Here is a 21,856-nt window from a genome sequence, read left to right as displayed (position 1 = left end):
CTCGCTGACACTTGCTAATGGCCCAGAATTGGATTCTACATCCACATCTACGTGATTACTCTGCTATTCACAATAAAGTGCCTGGCAGAGGGTTCAATGAACCATCTTCGTGCTGTCTCTCTACCATTCAAATCTCTAACAGCACGCGGGAAAAACGAGCACTTACATTTTTCTGTGCGACGCCTGACTTCTCTTATTTTATCGTGGTGATTATTTCTCCCTATGTAGAACGTTTCCGCAATCGGAGGAGAAAACTGGTGATTGAAATTTCATGAGAAGGTCCCGTCGCAACGGAAAACGCCTTTGTTTTAATGATTGCCACACCAATTCACGTATGATGTCTGTGACACTATCTCCCCTATTTCACGATAATACAAAACGAGCTGCCCTTCTTTGTACTTTTTCGATGTCATCCATCAGTCCCACCTGACGCGGATCCCACACCGCACAGCAATATTCCAGAATAGGGCGGACAAGCGTATTGTACGCAGTCTCTTTGGTACACCTGTTGCACCTTTTAAGTGTTCTGGCAATGAATTGCAGCCTTCGGTTTGCTCTACCCACGATATTATCTATGTGATCGTTCCAGTTTAGGTTATTTGTAATTGTAAGCCGTAAGTATTTAGTTGAATTTACAGCCCTCAGATTTGTGTGACTTATCGCGTAAACGAAATTTAACTGATTTCTTTTAGTACTCAAGTGACTAACCTCACACTTTTCGTTATTCAGGGTCAATTTCCACTTTTCGCACCATACAGATATCTTAGATAAATCATTTTGCAAGTCGTTTTGAACATCTGATGACTTTACAAGACGGTAAGCGACAGCATCATCTGCAAACAATCTAAGACGGCTACTCAGATTGTCTCCTATGTCGTGAATATAGATCAGGAACAATAGAGGCCCTATAACACTTCGTTGGGGAACGCCGGATATTACTTCTGTTTTACTCGATTACTTTCCGTCTATTACTACGAACTGTGACATTTCTGACAGGAAAACACGAATCCAGTCGCTCGACTGAGGCGATACTCCGTAGGCACGCAGTTTGGTTAGAAGACGCTTGTGACGAACGGTGTCGAAAGCCTTTTGGAAATCTAAAATTATGGAATCAATTTGACATCCCCTGTCGATATCACTTACTACTTCAAGAGTATAAAGAGATAGCTGTTTTTCACAACAACGATATTTCCTGAATTCGTGCTATGTGTCAATAAATCGTTTTCTTCGAGGTAGTTCATAATGTTCAAATACAGTATCTGTTCTAAAAGCCTACTGCAAATTGACTTTAGTAATACAGGCCTATAATTCAGCGGATTACTACTACCCTTTTTGGGTATTACTGTGACTGGAGCAATTTTCGAGTCTTTAGGTACGGATTTGTTTGTGAGCGAGTGGTTGTATATAATTGCTAAATGTGGTGCTATTTTATCAACATACTCTGAGAGGAACCTGACTGGTATACAATCTGGACCGGAGGCCTTGCCTTTATTAAGCGATTTAAGCTGCTTCGTTAATCCGAGGATATCTACTCCAATGTTTCTCATCTTGGCAGTTGTTCTTGATTGAAATTCAGGACTATTTACTTCGTCTTCTTTGGTGAAATAGTTCCGGAAACCGTGTTTAATAACTCTGCTTTAGTGGCACTGTCATCAGTGACTTCACCGTTGTTATCGCGCAATGAGGATATTGATTGCGTCTTGCCACTGGTGTGCTTTATGTACCACCAGAATCTCTTTGGGTTTTCTGCCTGATTCTAGACAGAATTTCGTTGTGGAAAGTCTTAAAAGCATCTCGCATTGAAGTACGCGCTATATTTCGAACTTCTGTAAAACTTTGCCCATATTGGGGATTTTGCGTTCTTTTACATTTGGCATGCTTTTCTCGTTGCCTCTGCAGCAACGATCTGATGCGTTTTGTGTGCCATATGGGATCAGTACCATCATTTATTAATTTATGTGGTTTATATCTCTCAATTACCGTCGACACTATCTCTTTGAAAACATTCCACAACTTTTCTACACTTACATTAGCAGATCGAAAAGAGTGAAGACTGTCTCTTAAAAAGGCGATAAGAGCCTTTTCATCAGCTTTTCTAAATAGATATACTTCGCGTTTCTTTTTGCTGGTTTTAGGTGTTACGGTATTCAGCCTAGGAGCAACTGCCTTGTGGTCGCTAATCCCTGTATTCGTCCCAACACTCACTATTTGTACAGGATTATTTGTTGCTAAATGGTCAAGTATGCTTTCGCAACCATTTACGCTTCGAGTGGGCTCATGAACTAATTGTTCAAAATAATTTTCTGAGAAAGCATTCGGTACAATTTCGGATGATGTTTTATGGCTGCCGCCGGCTTTAAACGTATAATTTTTCCAGCATATCGAGATTGAAGTCGCCAGCGACTATAATTGTATGAGCGGAGTACTTATTTGAAATGAGACTCAAGTTTTCAGAAATGTTCAAATGTGTTCTTGAAATTTTATGGGACTTAACTGTTAAGGTCATCAGTCCCTAAACTTACACACTACTTAACCTAAATTATCCTAAGGACGAACACACACACCGATGCCCGAGGGAGGACTCGAACCTCCGCCGGGACCAGTCGCACAGTCCATGACTGCAGCGCCACAGACCGGTCGGCTAACCCCGCGCGGCTCTCAAGTTTTCTTTTACCTGTTCAGCAACTATGTCTTCTGAGTCGAATTAATAGTTTTGTCCGATTGTCAGGTATAACCTCTACCCATACTATTTCATATGAACTATCTACTTCAATTTCGCTACAAGGCGAACTACGTCTAATGGCAATAAATACTCCACCACCAACCATCTGCAGCAATTTTCGGAAGATTTGCACTTCTGTCATGTTGAACGATTCTCTTCTGTCTTGTCGAACGATTCTCTTCTGTCGCGTTGGTCCCTTTTTTGCAGGACCATTTTCAGGTTGCAGCGATATTGGAGATTTGATGTTTTACTGGATTCCTGATACTCACGGTACACTCGTGAAATCGTCGTACGGGAAAACTGCCACTTCATCGCTACCTCGGAGACGCTGTGTCCCATCGCTCGTACGCCGACTATAACACCACGTTCAAACTCACTGAAATTTTGATAACCAGCCGTTATAGCAGCAGTAACCTACCCAACAACTGCGCCAGACACTTATTGCCTTACATAGGCGTTGCCAACCGCAGCGCCGTATTCTGCCAAAGAGGCAGAATACGGCGCTGCGTATTTGAATACGCATGCCTGTACCAGTTTCTTTAGCGCTTCAGTCTAAATTTGGTGAAATAGTGCACCCATTCTTATTTCCTTTCTCAATTCTCGAATTTTATTTCTCCGCGTGTATTCTAAAGCTTTGGTGTACACTCTTCAACAAACTGATATACGTAGATTATACACTCCTGGAAATTGAAATAAGAACACCATGAATTCATTCTCCCAGGAAGGGGAAACTTTATTGACACATTCCTGGGGTCAGATACATCACATGATCACACTGACAGAACCACAGGCACATAGACACAGGCAACAGAGCATGCACAATGTCGGCACTAGTACAGTGTATATCCACCTTTCGCAGGAATGCAGGCTGCTATTCTCCCATGGAGACGATCGTAGAGATGCTGGATGTAGTCCTGTGGAACGGCTTGCCATGCCATTTCCACCTGGCGCCTCAGTTGGACCAGCGTTCGTGCTGGACGTGCAGACCGCGTGAGACGACGCTTCATCCAGTCCCAAACATGCTCAATGGGGGACAGATTCGGAGATCTTGCTGGCCAGGGTAGTTGACTTACACCTTCTAGAGCACGTTGGGTGGCACGGTATACATGCGGACGTGCATTGTCCTGTTGGTACAGCAAGTTCCCTTGCCGGTCTAGGAATGGTAGAACGATGGGTTCGATGACGGTTTGGATGTACCGTGCACTATTCAGTGTCCCCTCGACGATCACCAGTGGTTTACGGCCAGTGTAGGAGATCGCTCCCCACACCATGATGCCGGGTGTTGGCCCTGTGTGCCTCGGTCGTATGCAGTCCTGATTGTGGCGCTCACCTGCACGGCGCCAATCACGCATACGACCATCATTGGCACCAAGGCAGAAGCGACTCTCATCGCTGAAGACGATACGTCTCCATTCGTCCCTCCATTCACGCCTGTCGCGACACCACTGGAGGCGGGCTGCACGATGTTGGGGCGTGAGCGGAAGACGGCCTAACGGTGTGCGGGACCGTAGCCCAGCTTCATGGAGACGGTTGCGAATGGTCCTCGCCGATACCCCAGGAGCAACAGTGTCCCTAATTTGCTGGGAAGTGGCGGTGCGGTCCCCTACGGCACTGCGTAGGATCCTACGGTCTTGGCGTGCATCCGTGCGTCGCTGCGGTCCGGTCCCAGGTCGACGGGCACGTGCACCTTCCGCCGACCACTGGCGACAACATCGATGTACTGTGGAGACCTCACGCCCCACGTGTTGAGCAATTCGGTGGTACGTCCACCCGGCCTCCCGCATGCCCACTATACGCCCTCGCTCAAAGTCCGTCAACTGCACATACGGTTCACGTCCACGCTGTCGCGGCATGCTACCAGTGTTAAAGACTGCGATGGAGCTCCGTATGCCACAGCAAACTGGCTGACACTGACGGCGGCGGTGCACAAATGCTGCGCAGCTAGCGCCATTCGACGGCCAACACCGCGGTTCCTGGTGTGTCCGCTGTGCTGTGCGTGTGATCATCGCTTGTACAGCCCTCTCGCAGTGTCCGGAGCAAGTATGGTGGGTCTGACACACCGGTGTCAATGTGTTCTATTTTCCATTTCCAGGAGTGTATTTCTTGGCTCTCAAGTGCCCCCAGCACACATTTTATCGTGACGCTTTCTCACTGTGTATAAATCCCATTCAAAATAGCATATGATACTCGTTGTTTCTTTCTTTAAATTGTTCATTATGATATACCTCATCTCAGACAACTTAATTGTTAATTATTACCCTCTATGAAGTCACTTTTAGCAGATACTACGGAGTCATTTTTGCAAATTTCATCGAGAAGAATTTATACCTTCTAAAATAGCAGCCTATGTCTGTTGCCGTGGAGGCCTCTTGCATTCATCGTGGTGTATGACGGTGACGATTTACGTTTGCTTTGCTAACACTGATTCGTACATTTTGAGGTACAGTGTTTAGATAAAGGAAATTTCCGTTAATACTGCACAAACTTAAACCGAATTCAGAGGCAACACCACCTTTGACAACACATTTTTATATTGAAAGAAAATCAAATGTTACACGAATGAACTAGACGTAAATCGTGACTAAGTTTCTAAATTAAAAAAATATTTCATTAGATCTTACTTTGACGTTGAGTAATTTATATATTGTAGTTATAGATCTGGAAGGGTTAGAAAAAGACATTTTAAATCTACAAATCGTTATAGGACTAGCAGTTACTGAAATACAATATAAACGTACGGGTAAACTATTACACGGTACATATTATTTTATTTGCTTCTGGATTTTTTTATCAGATATGACCATCTTCACCTGTGGATAGAAATTAAAGTTTATAACAACAGCATCAAAGTTAGTTACGAAAATTCAACTTACAATGTGGTAACTTATCTCACAGTTCTAATTCCAACACTTCAAAAGTATAAGGCTCCTCTCTGTACCATTTTCAGCACGATTTGGTGTGGGTTTTATGTGGAATTATTATAAAAGAGTCATTGGCAGTTAGAAGGAAAATTAGAAATGGCAACGTTATCAAATCATAGCGTGACAAAAAGAACCGGAACAGACGTAAAATGATTCAGAATAAGCTTATAAACAGTTTTGATAATTCTACTAGTCTGTATGTTTTGTCCAATATAAACATGGCTCACTTGCTGTGAACAACTCCCACCTTTGTGCATGTCAGTGTGGCTCTTGCTTATCCAATGAGATGCGTCTTGCTTTAATACGCTGGCCAATGAGTTGGCAATAAACATCGTGCATCCAACTCGCAGCAACTCTGGTAGAAGATGGTGCCGCACGGGGTTAAAACCTTTAATATGTTGAATATAAATACCATTTCTAACTTCAGTTCAAAAAAAAAAATGGCTCTAAGCACTATGACACTTAACATCTGAGGTCATCAGTTCCCTAGACTTACAACTACTGAAACCTAACTAACCTAAGGACATCACACACATCCATGCCCGAGGCAGGATTCGAACCTGCGACCGTAGCAGCAGCGCGGTTCCGGACTTAAGCACCTAGAACCGCTCGGCCACAAGGCCGGATAACTTCAGTTTTTGTGATTGACTTTATCCGATTCTGTAATTTACACCCACAGAACTGAATAATCGCCCTCTGATGTCCAAACTAGTAATGATTGAGATAATACGCGGCCTGTGACTGTTTATCTGTACACTAGTTCCTAAACATCGCTGCGGTCTCTAAAGGTGATGTTTGGCTTTGTGAAGTACGGTGTATAGTTACTCATTTTGAATTTCGGTGATACGATAGCCATAGGTTGAGAGAGAGGTTAGTTGTTGTTGTTGTTGTTGTTGTTGTTGTTGTGGACTTCAGTCATGAGACTGGTTTGATGCAGCTCTCCATGCTACTCTATCCTGTGCAAACTTCTTCATCTCCCAGTAACTACTGCAACATACATCCTTCTGAATCTGCTTAGTGTATTAATCTCTTGGTCTCCCTCTACGGGTTTTACCCTCCACGCTGCCCTCCAATACTAAATTGGTGATCTTTTGATGCCTCAGAACATGTCCTACCAACCGATCCCTTCTTCTAGTCAAGTTGTGCCACAAATTTCTCTTCTCCCCAATCCTATTCAATACTTCCTCATTAGTTACGTGATCTACCCACCTTATCTTCAGCATTCTTCTGTAGCACCACATTTCATACGCTTCTATTCTCTTCTTGTCCAAACGTCCATGATTCACTTCCATACATGGCTACACTCCATACAAATACTTTCAGAAACGACTTCCTGACAAATCCATACTCGATGTTAACAAATTTCTCTTCATCAGAAACGCTTTCCTTGCCATTGCCTCCTTTCAAGACACTATCCATTCCGTTCAACTGCTCTTCCAAGTCCTTTACTGTCTCTGACAGAACTACAATGTCATCGGCGAACCTCAACGTTTTTATTTCTTCTCCATGGATTTTAATACCTACTCCGAATTTTTCTTTTGTTTCCTTCACTGCTTGCTCAACATACAGATTGAATAACATCGGGGAGAGGCTACAACCCTGTCTCACTCCCTTCCCAACCACTGCTTCCCTTTCGTGTCCCTCGATTCTTATAACTGCCATCTGGTTTCTGTACAAATTGTAAATAGCCTTTCGCTCCCTGTATTTTGCCCCTGCCACCTTCAGACTTTGAGAGTATTCCAGTCAACATTGTCAAAAGCTTTCTCTAAGTCTACAAATGCTAGAAACGTAGGTTTCCCTTTCCTTAATCTAGCTTCTAAGATAAGTCGTAGGGTCAATATTGCCCCACGTGTTCCAATATTTCTACGGAATCCAAACTGATCGTCCCCGAGGTCGGCTTCTACTAGTTTTTCCACACGTCTGTAAAGAATTCGCGTTAGTATTTTGCAGCCGTGACTTATTAAACTGATAGTTCGGTAATTTTCTCATCTGTCAACACCTGCTTTCTTTGGGATTGGAATTATTATATTCTTGCGGAAGTCTGAGGGTATTTCGCCTGTCTCATATATCTTGCTCACCGGATGGTAGAGTTTTGTCTGGACTGGCTCTCCCAAGGCTGTCTGTAGTTCTAATGGAATGTTGTCTACTCTCTGGGCCTTGTTTCGACTCAGGTATTTCAGTGCTCTGCCAAACTCTTCACGCATTATCATATCTCCCATTTCATCTTCATCTGTATCCTCTTCCATTTCCATAATATTGTCCTCAAGTATATCGCCCTTGTATAGACCCTCTATATACTCCTTCCACATTTCTGCTTTACGTTCTTTGCTTAGAACTGGGTTTCCATCTGAGCTCTTGATGTGCATGACACTAACTCTTGAGGTTAGTATTGCATGAAAATAGCATTAATTCAATGTGCTGGTGCAATGGATTGTAAATGGTGAAACGCTTAGATTCAGGTGCGGCGAATTATTAACGCCAAGAGCAGTATAAACTGCCTGCGAAAATTGGACGGTCCGTGCTATGGACGCATCTCTCTGGAATAAGTAACAAAAGATGTATATTAGAGGACTGTGTCAATCGATTAGAGAGATCGGACGTGCTTAATGTTGGAGAGATTTTGCTATTGTTGTGCGACGCTATTAAGCTACATTGTGAATGTTTAGTTAATCGATGACACGATAAACAAATTAAAGGAAATAATACGCATTCAAGGTGTGTCTTTATCAATTTATAAAATATTTGACCAACATTCTTCAGATATCACGTGACATAGATCGATCGGAAGTGCAGTGTGGAATGGTAGTGCATTTTTCATGGTCAGTATTCTTCGACAGAATATCTCAGAAGCAATAAACTTTTCGTTGATTAAAAAAATTAGAGACATCAATCCATACGAATCATACAAAATAGAACCCAGTTGTGCCGAACGACCTTCGTAGCGAAATAAGCATTTTAGAGGTTTCGGTGAGGGGTATCAGCGGGATCGACGCTGCGGGACGTATATCTAGCTCTCCTGTGATATTTAAAACAAAGATTATATTCTTTAGCTTTTAAAAGGACTTAAACTAAAACGTAAATCGTAACAAAAATACCAAAGAGTTCTTAAATTAATTAATTAATTAATTAAAATATAATAAACTCAGTAAGCAGGTGGATTATCGATCGCTTCTCGAGCTTTGAAATTATTATGCAACAGTCTTATACAAGCAATACTTCAGAAGAAGTAGTCGAACGTTGTAGGATTTTATGGAAGCACCATCTTCCTCGCGCTGAGCAGCTGCAAACTGTAAACGGTGGTGTCCAACCTCTGCCCTCCCTAGTTTGTCACCGATTACAATTCACAGAAACTTGCGACAACTTGCGCTCCTCCCTCAGGAACTACCTCTCGTAACTACACCCACACTTACCCTAGGGACCTCTGTACCTCGTGTATATCGTACTCAAAGTTCCTCCCCGTTCTCACTCTGCTGCCTGCACTGGTTGGCCTACTTCAGAGGATCGCTACGCTACAAGTTCCCTGTAAGTACGCGCTGGCTGCGGACGAATATTGCACGCTTACTCCCTTCAAAAGTCACCGAAAATCTTGTGCACGCAAGTCTGTGAGACTTTAATTAAAAATAAAGTATCTCGCTTTAGCATTATGGGGGGTAGTACATATTTCTCTTTAAACAAAATTACGACATGAATATTTAAATCTGAATCAAACAGCTTCGGATTTCAGGGCGGAAAGTTTCCTGGAAAGCACTGGTGAGAATGTGGTGGAAAATCTACAGCAGATGCACTTGTGTAGGAGGAAATTTCGAGGTATTTGCCTCGAATGATGAATATGATTTGCTTGGACAAAAATAACAGCCTACTTTTATCTACTACTTGTTATCGAATCGAGTAATGTCATACAGTTGATACTATATTCGTGTTCGATTTGAGTAGGACTATTCTCATACGTGGGAACTGTTTTCTACAGTGTCCGAAAGTTCTGGGAATTATCACATGTGAAACAATGCGTTAATATGGAAATTTTACATCCTAGTTTTTCACCATTTGTCAGCGTAATGGCCGTATTTAATGTCTTCCGCGAAGTTGTTCAAAAGCTTGCCAACTTGTTTGAGAACGGAAGTCAGTTACTGTCTGACGATATAAATGCTTACAGGATGAACAAACGTAGCAGAAAGTCCGGAGATGGCGTTTTCACTGACAAATATTATACTTGTAACGATATGTAAATAATGTTATCCAATCATCGTGATAGTAGTATTCCATAGTTTTAACTAATTATTCCAGGTATATACTAATATGGTTTCCAGTGATAACTAAAGCACTAAGCCCTATACTCACTGGCATAGCCAGTTGCCTCGTGGGCGGTGTTGTATGAGAACCTCTCTTGGTCCATCAGTGGCACTAACATGGTGAACGCAAGCCGTTTGTAACGCGTGAATGTCTGTGCAGATCTCAAGCTGAAATAGGCTCAGCAAGCTCATCTGTTCCTATAAAAGCGCGAAACGTTCGGATTGTGACTTATAAACGGTTATTCCAGCTGAGGTTGTTTTAAAATATCAATTACGATTTTATAGCTTCTGATTTGCGCTTCTGCATCTGCGCGGGGTCAGCGTTGTTGAATGCCAACCGAGGGCGACCAGGTTCGATTCCCGGTCGGCTGGGATATTTTCTCCGCTAATTAATATTTCGCCATCACCGATCTGAAAGTCTCCTAAATGGCGTCATATAAAAAGACTTGCACCCGTTGGCGTGCCGCCGCATAACAGACACAGAGAGAGAGAGAAAGAGAGAGAGATAGAGAGAGGGAGAGGGAGAGACAGCCTCCGATCAAGGCTGTACCATAAGGACTGATACATGCCTTAGACCACGGCATGTCGGCCACATAAGAAAATCAACATCGCTGCAAATACAGCTGTGAAAACCTGCACTCTAGGGCCAAGTGAGCTTCTATGTAAACAGATTTTAAAAATGAAATTTCTGAGATTTGATGCAAATAAGAAAATTATTTGTAATTTGGTACGCGTTACAGGTGGCGCTTGCGTGCGTATTATAACGTGCCGAGTTTAGCGAGAAGCGCAATGCATAGTTCAAACCACCATCAAATTCAGCTAATTGCGGGGACTTGCGTCCGACATGTGTAGGCAGTACATCATTTTTAGATGACGAATGACCGAATCATCCACTGTACGCCTTGCAAGAAAAGTTCCGTAAGACACAAGAAATGGCCGCTACAGATATCTCAGGCATGTACTGCATAATATGCAATGAAAAGCAACAACGGAACACGATAAGTGCTGAGTCATTAACGCCCACTAAGAACGTGCCATGTCTCCTCTGTCCCAGAACCTCTCTCAGAACACATCGTATGAATTAAAAAACATGGAGCAATGAAGAAGTTTAAAGTGTAATTGAAAGAAAGAACAATTTTGACATTGTACTATATTAAGAAAACTTAAATAAGATTTTGTTCAAAAATGTTCAAATGTGTGTGAAATATAATGGGACTTAACTGCTAAGCTTACACACTATTTAACCTAAATTATCCTAACGACAAACAACACACACTCATGCCCGAGGGAGGACTCGAACCTCCGACGGGACCAGCTGCACAGTCCATGACTGCAGCGCCTGAGATTGCTCGGCTAATCCCGCGCGGCAAATAAGATTTTCATAGCAATCTTTACAAGAGCACAGAAGAATGAGTAAATTCAGAGTAAGTGCTCAGGTACATCGTTTACGTAGTTGTTGTATGAACGTGCAAACTGTGGTAGACAAAATGTAATAGTACACTCACGGCTGGTAAGACAACTACTACCATCCTACGCGAATATTTCGGGTAACAGAACGTCACGATTCATCTTTACAGGTATGGGAAAAGTTCACCAGGGTCGATTCGAGAAAAAATTTCCCCGTCATTTGGCGCTATCCACTTTCCTTCAGGTATCTGTTCCGTTTTCCTGGGCTTTTACTGATTTTACGCTTGTCGTAAAGATGATAATCGCAAACCCTAGACAAATGGTAGTGTCATGCTTCTCATGTGGTGGACCTAATTTTGAGTTTAGACCGACACAGCCGTCACTGAAACGGCGGCAGATGAAAATATTTGCTAACAGCTGTGCGTCACATGAGATTTTGATTTTTCTCTGTGTAGGATAGATTACCCCCCCATGAACCATGGACCTTGCCGTTGGTGGGGAGGGCTTGCGTGCCTCAGCGATACAGATAGCCGTACCGTAGGTGCAACCACAACGGAGGGGTATCTGTTGAGAGGCCAGACAAACGTGTGGTTCCTGAAGAGGGGCAGCAGCCTTTTCAGTAGTTGCAAGGGCAACAGTCTGGATGATTGACTGATCTGGTCTTGTAACAATAACCAAAACGGTCTTGCTGTGCTGGTACTGCGAACGGCTGAAAGCAAGGGGAAACTACAGCCGTAATTTTTCCCGAGGGCATGCAGCTTTACTGTATGATTACATGATGATGGCGTCCTCTTGGGTAAAATATTCCGGAGGTAAAATAGTCCCCCATTCGGATCTCCGGGCGGGGACTACTCAAGAGGATGTCGTTATCAGGAGAAAGAAAACTGGCGTTCTACGGATCGGAGCGTGGAATGTCAGATCCCTTAATCGGGCAGGTAGGTTAGAAAATTTAAAAAGGGAAATGGATAGGTTGAAGTTAGATATAGTGGGAATTAGTGAAGTTCGGTGGCAGGAGGAACAAGACTTCTGGTCAGGTGACTACAGGGTTATAAACACGAAATCAAATAGGGGTAATGCAGGAGTAGGTTTAATAATGAATAGGAAAATAGGAATGCGGGTAAGCTACTACAAACAGCATAGTGAACGCATTATTGTGGCCAAGATAGATACGAAGCCCACGCCTACTACAGTAGTACAAGTTTATATGCCAACTAGCTCTGCAGATGACGAAGAAATTGAAGAAATGTATGATGAAATAAAAGAAATTATTCAGATTGTGAAGGGAGACGAAAATTTAATAGTCATGGCTGACTGGAATTCGAGTGTAGGAAAAGGGAGAGAAGGAAACATAGTAGGTGAATATGGATTGGGGGACAGAAATGAAAGAGGAAGCCGCCTGGTCGAATTTTGCACAGAGCACAACATAATCATAACTAACACTTGGTTTAAGAATCATGAAAGAAGGTTGTATACATGGAAGAACCCTGGAGATACTAAAAGGTATCAGATAGATTATATAATGGTAAGACAGAGATTTAGGAACCAGGTTTTAAATTGTAAGACATTTCCAGGGCAGATGTGGACTCTGACCACAATCTATTGGTTATGACCTGTAGATTAAAACTGAAGAAACTGCAAAAAGGTGGGAATTTAAGGAGATGGGACCTGGATAAACTAAAAGAACCAGAGGTTGTACAGAGATTCAGGGAGAGCATAAGGGAGCAATTGACAGGAATGGGGGAAATAAATACAGTAGAAGAAGAATGGGTAGCTTTGAGGGATGAAGTAGTGAAGGCAGCAGAGGATCAAGTAGGTAAAAAGACGAGGGCTAGTAGAAATCCTTGGGTAACAGAAGAAATATTGAATTTAATTGATGAAAGGAGAAAATATAAAAATGCAGTAAGTGAAACAGGCAAAAAGGAATACAAACGTCTCAAAAATGAGATCGACAGGAAGTGCAAAATGGCTAAGCAGGGATGGCTAGAGGACAAATGTAAGGATGTAGAGGCCTATCTCACTAGGGGTAAGATAGATACCGCCTACAGGAAAATTAAAGAGACCTTTGGAGATAAGAGAACGACTTGTATGAATATCAAGAGCTCAGATGGAAACCCAGTTCTAAGCAAAGAAGGGAAAGCAGAAAGGTGGAAGGAGTATATAGAGGGTCTATACAAGGGCGATGTACTTGAGGACAATATTATGGAAATGGAAGAGGATGTAGATGAAGATGAAATGGGAGATATGATACTGCGTGATGAGTTTGACAGAGCACTGAAAGACCTGAGTCGAAACAAGGCCCCCGGAGTAGACAATATTCCATTGGAACTACTGACGGCCGTGGGAGAGCCAGTCCTGACAAAACTCTACCATCTGGTGAGCAAGATGTATGAAACAGGTGAAATACCCTCAGACTTCAAGAAGAATATAATAATTCCAATCCCAAAGAAAGCAGGTGTTGACAGATGTGAAAATTACCGAACTATCAGCTTAATAAGTCACAGCTGCAAAATACTAACACGAATTCTTTACAGACGAATGGAAAAACTAGTAGAAGCCAACCTCGGGGAAGATCAGTTTGGATTCCGTAGAAACACTGGAACACGTGAGGCAATACTGACCTTACGACTTATCTTAGAAGAAAGATTAAGGAAAGGCAAACCTACGTTTCTAGCATTTGTAGACTTAGAGAAAGCTTTTGACAATGTTGACTGGAATACTCTCTTTCAAATTCTAAAGGTGGCAGGGGTAAAATACAGGGAGCGAAAGGCTATTTACAATTTGTACAGAAACCAGATGGCAGTTATAAGAGTCGAGGGACATGAAAGGGAAGCAGTGGTTGGGAAGGGAGTAAGACAGGGTTGTAGCCTCTCCCCGATGTTGTTCAATCTGTATATTGAGCAAGCAGTAAAGGAAACAAAAGAAAAATTCGGAGTAGGTATTAAAATTCATGGAGAAGAAATAAAAACTTTGAGGTTCGCCGATGACATTGTAGTTCTGTCAGAGACAGCAAAGGACTTGGAAGAGCAGTTGAATGGAATGGACAGTGTCTTGAAAGGAGGATATAAGATGAACATCAACAAAAGCAAAACAAGGATAATGGAATGTAGTCTAATTAAGTCGGGTGATGCTGAGGGAATTAGATTAGGAAATGAGGCACTTAAAGTAGTAAAGGAGTTTTGCTATTTGGGGAGCAAAATAACTGATGATGGTCGAAGTAGAGAGGATATAAAATGTAGGCTGGCAATGGCAAGGAAAGCGTTTCTGAAGAAGAGAAATTTGTTAACATCCAGTATAGTTTTAAGTGTCAGGAAGTCATTTCTGAAAGTATTCGTATGGAGTGTAGCCATGTATGGAAGTGAAACATGGACGATAAATAGTTTGGACAAGAAGAGAATAGAAGCTTTCGAAATGTGGTGCTACAGAAGAATGCTGAAGATTAGATGGGTAGATCACATAACTAATGAGGAAGTATTGAATAGGATTGGGGAGAAGAGAAGTTTGTGGCACAACTTGACCAGAAGAAGGGATCGGTTGGTAGGACATGTTCTGAGGCATCAAGGGATCACCAATTTAGTATTGGAGGGCAGCGTGGAGGGTAAAAATCGTAGAGGGAGACCAAGAGATGAATACACTAAGCAGATTCAGAAGGATGTAGGTTGCAGTAGGTACTGGGAGATGAAAAAGCTTGCACAGGATAGAGTAGCATGGAAAGCTGCATCAAACCAGTCTCAGGACTGAAGACCACAACAACAGGATAGATTACGACAAAATTTTGTTCTCGTATGATCAGAAGGGATCATAATTAATATCGGAAACTGACTCGTGTGAAAGTATACAATAACAGCAAAGGCATTTCAGTGAAGATGGTTCCGCAAATGAGCCGTCTGCCAGGTAACTGCGAATGTGTGGTTACGAGAGACAATTGACGTCAGTATGAAATATTCTCGTACTTACTACCAATGAATTTCGAGTGTAAACAACTCAATTAGATTCCTAGTTACCTGAGTTCAAATTTCACTCAGATTTTGCTACTGGGGTACACTCTATATACCAGTTTTACACTCGGGTGTCCGTGGCACAAGTGGCAGCCAGAGATCGTGAGGTAATGCGCTAAAGCACACTCTAAATACCGCACTAAAATTACACCATTTCTCTCCGAATGCAAGCTGGTATTCAAATAAAACGAAATTATGATTTGTATAGCTCTCTCTGAGGTGTAGTGCTTCATAGAGCGCGTTTACATGAGGGAAGGTAGCGGCATACAGCTTTAGACAATGAGTCATGGTTATCGCATGACAGCTGCGCTCTGATTCAGTAGCTATCTGCAAGTACAGGCCGGCGCCGCCGTGTCCTACACTCTGACATTAATCTGCCGGTAGCCGGCTGTGCGAGCGTTACCCCTGAGTTAAGCATAAATGACGTTGCCATCTCTTTAAGCTTACCTTTACTTACAGTAGGTGCTGAAAATGATGTCACTCCGTGGTAAGAACAGCCTGAAGTCTCCTGAGCACCTTAGCAAACACTCTACGAATAATCTGGGAAATAACTAGCAGAACCGTGTCTTTCAGCTCTTCGAGCTTGAGGGGATCGGTTGCATACACCCTGTCTTTTGACATTCGCCAAAGATGAAAACCACACGGATTTAGATCAGGAGAACGAGGAGACCAACACACTATCCTATCATCAAAAACACTTCCTATTGCTGTCATAGAAGCATTGGAGATGTGTGGTCTTTATTGTCCTGCACAGAATAACCGCACATCTCTTCGTTAAGTGTTAATGGTTCAAATGGCTCTGAGCACTATGCGCCTTAACCTCTGAGGTCATCAGTCGCCTAGAACTTAGAACTACTTAAACCTAACCAACCTAAGGACATCACACACATCCATGCCCGAGGCAGGATTCGAACCTGCGACCGTAGCGGTTGCGTCGTTCCAGATTGAAGCGCCTAGAACTGCTCGGCCATTCTGTCACAGATAACCAGTTTAGTAATTCTTTAGGTATAAGTTTTGTAAACCCTCGTCGCAAGTTTTTTATAGGCCTCGTCGCTTCTGCTGTGGAGGCCGAGCTTTGTGAGTTCGTGAAACGGCTTCTGGTGCAGTACATCTCTAAGACAATTTCGCCCTGCCACTATTACATAGCTATGCCCTAGGATCACGTAATACAATAAGATAACGAAGATTCTACAACACGCTGACAAATTAGTAACGAAGTCACACAAATGAATTAAAAAGGTTTGCTTATGTTTGTGACTTCTTTAAAATTGAGATCTGCAACACTGCATGTAATATAACATAAAAAGGCCCTTAATGGCTAACTGCAAATAATGGTAGGTAAACTTCACAGTACATAGCAAATTGAATTTACAACAACTGTGCCAGCCGCTGTGACCGAGCGGTTATAGGCGCTTCAGTCCGCGAGCTCTTGCCAGTGCCATAGAGACTCGCCACTTGCGCGAGATCCACCAGCTCCACAGGCGGCGCGGCGCTGAGGCTCAAGATATTGCTGGCCGAGTACAATTCGCCAATGACCAGACGACAACGGACAGAAGCCTACTCGGAAGATAGAAGAGCACCTCTCGCTCACTTGGCTATAATGGCTCTGAGCACTATGGGACTTAACATCTGTGGTCATCAGTCCCCTAGAACTTAGAACTACTTAAACCTAACTTACCTAAGGACATGACACACATCCATGCCCGAGGCAGGAATCGAACCTGCGACCGTAGCAGTCGCGTGGTTCCGGACTGAGCGCCTAGAACCACTAGACCACCGCGGCCGGCTCACTTGGCTATAGATCGTCGTCCTAACCGCCGTCTGCTTCACGTCTGCTGTGCAGCGAGCTACCTTAATTTAAGTATTAACCGTATTTTTCTTAGTTGTCACTTCTTCTTCCGTGTGTGTTTGCTTTTAGGAAGCTTTAATTGTCGAGTGCTATTAATAGTGTTCCATAGATTTCGTGTTTGTTTTGAATACAGTCAGAGATAGTCAACCATAGTGCCAGTAGTGCTAGTGTTTGGTTTCAATACAGTCCAGAGACAGGTATTGCTATTTTCATTGTTTACTACAGGAAGTGGCCAGCAATCACAGTTTAGTCAATAATCAGCCGCCTTTAGTGAATTAGCAGTCTAGTTAAAAGTTGATTAACTCTCTTCAGTAAATTGATTCCTTAGGATGGATAGGATGTGTGACTGCTGTGTACGGACGCAGGAGGAGCTGGCCACTGTTCGCGAACAGCTGAACGCATTGATGGCCGCGGTCAGCCGTCTTCAGCCTGCTGCCTCGGAGTGTAGAGGCAGTGGGGAGTCTGGTGCGTCGCATGATACCACCCAGGTGTTAGATGCTTCACCCACTGTCCCTGCTGTCGAGACATCTTCGCGAGTACCGGGCGCGGTTGGGCCACCCTCTCCCCAAGGGGAGTGGCGGGTTCAGCGGCGTTCGCGGCGCACGAGGCGGAGGGTAAATGTGGAGCTGGCCGTGTGGCATCGCCCGCTCTGCCTGTGAGTGGACATGTGGCTGCTTCTTCAGCAAGGTCCGAGCAGGCACATGGGGAGAGGGGTTTATTAGTTATTGGGAGCTCCAATGTTAGGCGGGTGATGGAGCCCCTTAGGAAATAGCGGAAAGGTCGGGGAAGAAGGCCAGTGTTCACTCTGTCTGCTTGCCGGGGGCTCTCATCCGAGATGTGGAGGAGGCCCTGCCGGCGACGATAGAGAGCACTGGGTGCACCCGACTGCAAATTGTTGCTCATGTCGGCACCAATGACTCCTGCCGTCTGGGTTCAGAGGTCATCCTCAGTTCGTACAGGCGGTTGGCGGAATTGGTGAAGGCGGAAAGCCTCGCTCGCGGGGTGGAATCAGAGCTAACTATTTGTAGTATCGTTCCCAGAACCGATCGCGGTCCTCTGGTTTGGAGCCGAGTGGAAGGCTTAAACCAGAGGCTCAGACAATTCTGCGGAGATCTGGGGTGCAAATTTCTCGACCTCCGCTATCGGGTGGAGAAATGTAGGGTCCCCCTGAATAGGTCAGGCGTGCACTACACGCCGGAAGCGGCTACAAGGGTAGCAGAGTACGTGTGGAGTGCACATGGGGGTTTTTAGGTTAGAGAATTCCCTCCCTAGGCCCGACAAGACGCCTCCTGAGACGCGGCAAGGTAGGAGTAGGCAAAATGCAACAGGGAATAACAATATTAATGTGCTAATAGTAAACTGCAGGAGTGTCTATAGAAAGGTCCCAGAACTGCTCTCATTAATAAACGGTCACAACGCCCATATAGTACTAGGGACAGAAATTTGGCTGAAACCAGATGTAAACAGTAATGAAATCCAAAACTCAGATTGGAATGTATACCGCAGAGACAGGCTGGACAGTGAAGGGGGAGGCGTGTTTATAGCGATAAGAAGTGCAATAGTATCGAAGGAAATTGACTGAGATTCGAAATGTGAAACGATTTGGGTGAAGGTCACAATTAAAGCAGGCTCAGACATGGTAATTGGATGTCTCTATAGGCCCACTGGCTCAGCAGCTGTTGTGGCTGAGCACCTGAAGGATAATTTGGAAAATATTTCTAGTAGATTTCCCCACCATGTTATAGTTCTGGGTGGAGATTTTAATTTGCCGGATATAGACTGGGAGACTCAAACGTTCATAACGGGTGGCAGGGACAAAGAATCCAGTGAAATTTTTTTAAGTGCTTTATCTGAAAACTTTCTTGAGCAGTTAAACAGAGAACCAACTCGTGGCGATAACATATTAGACATTCTGGTGACAAACAGAACCGAACTATTTGAAACAGTTAACGCAGAACAGGGAATCAGCGATCATAAAGCGGTTACGGCATCGATGATTTCAGCCGTAAATAGAAATATTAAAAAGGTAGGAAGATTTTTCTGTTTAGCAAAAGTGACAAAAAGCAGATTACAGAGTAGCTGACGGTTCAACTCAAAAGTTTTGTCTCAAGTACAGATAGCGTTGAGGATCAGTGGACAAAGTTCAAAACCATCGTACAATATGAGTTAGATGAGTATGTGCCAAGCAAGGTCGTAAGAGATGGAAAAGAGCCACCACGGTGCAACAACCGAGTTCGAAAACTGCTGCGGAAGCAAAGGGAACTTCACAGCAAACATAAACATAGCCAAAGCCTTGCAGAAAAACAAAAATTACGCGAAGCGAAATGTAATGTGAGGAGGGCTATGCGAGAGGCGTTCAATTAATTCGAAAGTAAAGTTCTATGTGCTGACTTGGCAGAAAATCCTAAGAAATTTTGGTCTTATATCAAAGCGGTAGGTGGATCAAACCAAAATGTCCAGACACTCTGTGACCAAAATGGTACTGAAACAGAGGATGACAGACTAAAGGCCGAAATACTAAATGTCTTTTTCCAAAGCTGTTTCACAGAGAAAGACTGCACTGTAGTTCCTTCTCTAGATTGTCGCACAGATGACAAAATGGTAGATATCGAAATAGACAACAGAGGCATAGAGAAACAATTAAAATCGCTTAAAAGAGGAAGGCCGCTGAACCTGATGGGATACCAGTTCGATTTTACACAGAGTACGTGAAGGAACTTGCCCCCTTCTTGCAGCGGTGTGCCGTAGGTCTCTAGAAGAGCGTAGCATTCCAAAGGATTGGAAAAGGGCACAGGTCATCCCCGTTTTCAAGAAGGGACGTCGAACAGATGTGCAGAATTATAGACCTATATCTCTAACGTCGATCAGTTGTAGAATTTTGGAACACGTATTATGTTCGAGTATAATGACTTTTCTGAAGACTAGAAAGTTACTCTGTAGGAATCAGCATGGGTTTTGAAAAAGACGGTCGTGTGAAACCCAGCTCGCGCTATTCGTCCACGAGACTCAGAGGGCCATAGACACGGGTTCACAGGTAGATGCCGTGTTTCTTGACTTCCGCAAGGCGTTCGATACAGTTCCCCACAGTCGTTTAATGAACAAAGTAAGAGCATATGGACTATCAGACCAATTGTGTGATTGGATTGAGGAGTTCCTAGATAACAGAACGCAACATGTCATTCTCAATGGAGAGAAGTCTTCCGAAGTAAGAGTGATTTCAGATGTGCCGCAGGGGAGTGTCATAGGACCGTTGCTATTCACAATATACATAAATGACCTGGTGGATGACATCGGAAGTTCACTGAGGCTTTTTGCAGATGATGCTGTGGTGTATCGAGAGGTTGTAACAATGGAAAATTGTACTGAAATGCAGGAGGATCTGCAGCGAATTGACGCATGGTGCAGGGAATGGCAATTGAATCTCAATGTAGACAAGTGTAATGTGCTGCGAATACATAGAAAGATAGATCCCTTATCATTTAGCTACAAAATAGCAGGTCAGCAACTGGAAGCAGTTAATTCCATAAATTATCTGGGAGTACACATTAGGAGTGATTTAAAATGGAATGATCATATAAAGTTGATCGTCGGTAAAGCAGATGCCAGACAGATTCATTGGAAGAATCCTAAGGAAATGCAATACGAAAACAATGGAAGTAGGTTACAGTACGCTTGTTCGCCCACTGCTTGAATACTGCTCAGCAGTGTGGGATCCGTACCAGATAGGGTTGATAGAGAAGATCCAACAGAGAGCAGCGCGCTTCGTTACAGGATCATTTAGTAATCGCGATAGCGTTACGGAGATGATAGATAAACTCCAGTGGAAGACTCTGCAGGAGAGACGCTCGCTAGCTCGGTACGGGCTTTTGTTAAAGTTTCGAGAACATACCTTCACCGAAGAGTCAAGCAATATATTGCTCCCTCCTACGTATATCTCGCGAAGAGACCATGAGGATAAAATCAGAGAGATTAGAGCCCACACAGAAGCATACCGACAATCCTTTCCACGAACAATACGAGACTGGAATAGAAGGGAGAACCGATAGAGGTACTCAGGGTACCCTCCGACACACACCGTCAGGTGACTTGCGGAGTATGGATTTAGATGTAGATGTAGAGTTGCACCAGCTACATCGCCAATTCTGCAGATGATCTGATAAAGAGGCTCTTTTCCGGCAGAGCTTTGGACGGGAAAAACCTATTCAAAATTTAAAACTAACAAGAGGATGATGATGATAATGATGTTTGGTTTTGTGGGGCGTTCAACTACGTGGTTATCAGCGCCCGTACAAATTCCCAACCTTTGCTCAGGCCAATCTCGCCACTTTCATGAATGATGATGAAATGATTAGGACAACATAAACACCCAGTCATCTCGAGGCTAACAAAAAGAGGGCCTGAGACATGGTTCATAAATTTGGCTCAAACTATGATAGTGGAAGCAGGTAGAACTTTCTTTCCAGTTTCTTAGGATATTTCACGTGAGGAGGCCATAGGAAAAGTAAAACACTCTTTAAAGATTCACGAGTAGAGTATGAGGGAGTTTTGAGCATTATTTGTAGTACCTTCACCGTGGCACAGTAGTCAAACGCATCAAAAATGGTTCAAATGCCTCTGAGCACTATGGGACTTAAATTCTGAGGTCATCAGTCCCCTAGAACTTAGAACTACTT

The sequence above is a fragment of the Schistocerca serialis genome, chromosome 5 (assembly GCF_023864345.2).
Source record: "Schistocerca serialis cubense isolate TAMUIC-IGC-003099 chromosome 5, iqSchSeri2.2, whole genome shotgun sequence".
NCBI lineage: Eukaryota > Metazoa > Arthropoda > Insecta > Orthoptera > Acrididae > Schistocerca > Schistocerca serialis.
Note: the sequence above shows the minus strand (reverse complement) of the source record.